Genomic DNA, 2,309 nt, shown 5'->3' on the forward strand with positions numbered 1-2,309 from the left:
AAAAGAGCCCAAATGGAGTCAGGACCTGAGGGGAGGGAAGTAGATACAAGCTTTAGTAGAATTGAGAAATATAATTAGGTACAGCAGAAATGAGAAGGTCACAGGTCCACATTGCAAGAATGCATATCTGAGAAAATATGTAGATAAGGCAGCACAGAGGTGCAGAATAAATGGGAGGTTAGGCCTTGTAGAGCAGTAGACATGTAGGGTGTAGACCATAGGTAGGCTTCAAAGCACTAGACAAGCCAAGGACACAGGAAGTGCAGTGGTGGTGTGCAAATGTAACGATAATATGCACGAGTTGCATTCCATAAACATGTGATTAGCTGTTTTTGAAGAATGTATAACCTTTTTATATTTAATATTGTGCTTGAACAATTGCTAGATTAAATATGCAAATGTATGACATATTTACTGCTATAAATGTGTAAAAACCTCCGCCACATTGTAAGCTGAAGTGCAGATTCAACTTCCACGGAGCAGACTGACCTTATTTATTTATTTATTTATTTATTTGAGTTTTATATAGCGCTGGCTAGACCCGGAGGTATCAGAGCGCTTTACATGTGGATTATTGAGTTACATCAGTTACAAGAGCATATTAAATCTGAGTGTTTCTTATAAACTGTGTACTATATTGCCAACAGAAGTCATGGGCCAGATGTACGCCCTAAATTGCATGCGCATGTACAATTCCTATTTAGGGAGTCACAATTTATTTGCAACTCGCTAAATAGGAATTGCGACTCGCTATTAGTAAGGGGTGTTTCAAGGACATCCCTTCCTAATAGCAACTCTCTATTCCATGTATGAATGTTTTGCAATTTACCGCCCTCTTCAAGAGGGTGGTAATGCACTTGCAAGGGGGAAGGGGTCCCTAGGGGACCGCTTCCCCTTTGTAAATGCAGGGTAAAACATTTTTAGGGGCAGGCAGTGGTCCCAGGGACCACTACCTGCCCTTTAAAAATGAAACAAAAACGTTTCATTTTCTTTTTTTAAATGCATCCTGTTTTCCTTTAAGGAAAACGGGCTGCTTTTTTAAACAAAACTGCTTTATTTAAAAGCAGTCCAAGACATGGAGGTCTGCAGGGCCCAGCAGGCCACCATCCCTGGGAGGGCCAGCCATTCCCAATGGGGTCGCAAGTTGCAAGTGCCTCATGAATATTCATGAGGTATGCAATTTGCAACCCCATTGGGAATCGCAAACTGTGTCTCAGACACTTTTGTACAAGGCATTTTGCGTCTCGCAAATTGCGACTCACAATCAAACGGAATTTGCAAGTCGCAAATTGTCATGGTCGTACATCTGGCCCAGGGTCTTTTCTTTCGTCCGTCAACACCATGGATTCACCCTATTACCACAGAAGTATTATAAATCCCTGGTAGTTTCACAGTATGTACAATTGAACTGTTGCAGAAAGATGTGAGTGTTACATCTTCTGTTGGTGACATATACATCAGCGATGATAATGTAGAACATCTGATACCTGTAAGTAGAGTAGCCATAATACTTTCCAGCAGAAATTGTTCAAAAATACAAAATTTGACTTTTGGATGTCATTTTCTTGGGATATGAGTTGTCAAAAAATGCCACGAGTTTTTAGAAAAGTCTGGAAAACTTCAACCTCTTAACACACTCAAAAAGTTACAAGCATTGATAGGGTTTTGATATTTTGGTCTGATATACCTTCCACATCTGCAGAAAGGTTTAAATTACTGTATCAACCAATAACTCCCAGTGGGAGGGGCTGGCAGGAGAAGCATGCCTGTATACGTAGGTAGCTACAACACAAAAAGGTTGCTTACTTGCAAGTGTGCTTTCATAATGTATTTTGAAGGCCAGACTGCATCTATAGCTAATTTGTAATTAGCAGCATAAGAGCACTTTGAGAGGTAGTGAAAGTTATCACTGCAGTCTAGACAGCTATAATTAAAGAAATCCTACAGAGCAGTTAAAAAGATTATTGTTGGATTACACCCACCGACACTGGGGGCAGCTACTGAAGCTAGCATGCTTAATTCTAGAGCATTACACATTACATTGGTGCAATAAGCCTGAGGTGAAATGAGTTCATACATTAAATTCAAATATGTTCCGACAATGAGAATAGTTTCTTTAGGACCAACAAGCAACCCAACAAACACTGCAGGTCAGAATATGAGTGAGAATCACACAATGTTCTATACAGCCCAATCCATGCAACCTACAGGGAACACAAGACCGATATTAATCTGTCTATGCAGTGGCAAATGTGTATTAGTATGTGAACTTTCAAATGAAACGCATACGTGTAACACCCTTGGAAGAT

This window comes from Lissotriton vulgaris, chromosome 7 (assembly GCF_964263255.1).
Source record: "Lissotriton vulgaris chromosome 7, aLisVul1.2, whole genome shotgun sequence".
In the NCBI taxonomy this organism is placed as follows: Eukaryota; Metazoa; Chordata; class Amphibia; order Caudata; family Salamandridae; genus Lissotriton; species Lissotriton vulgaris.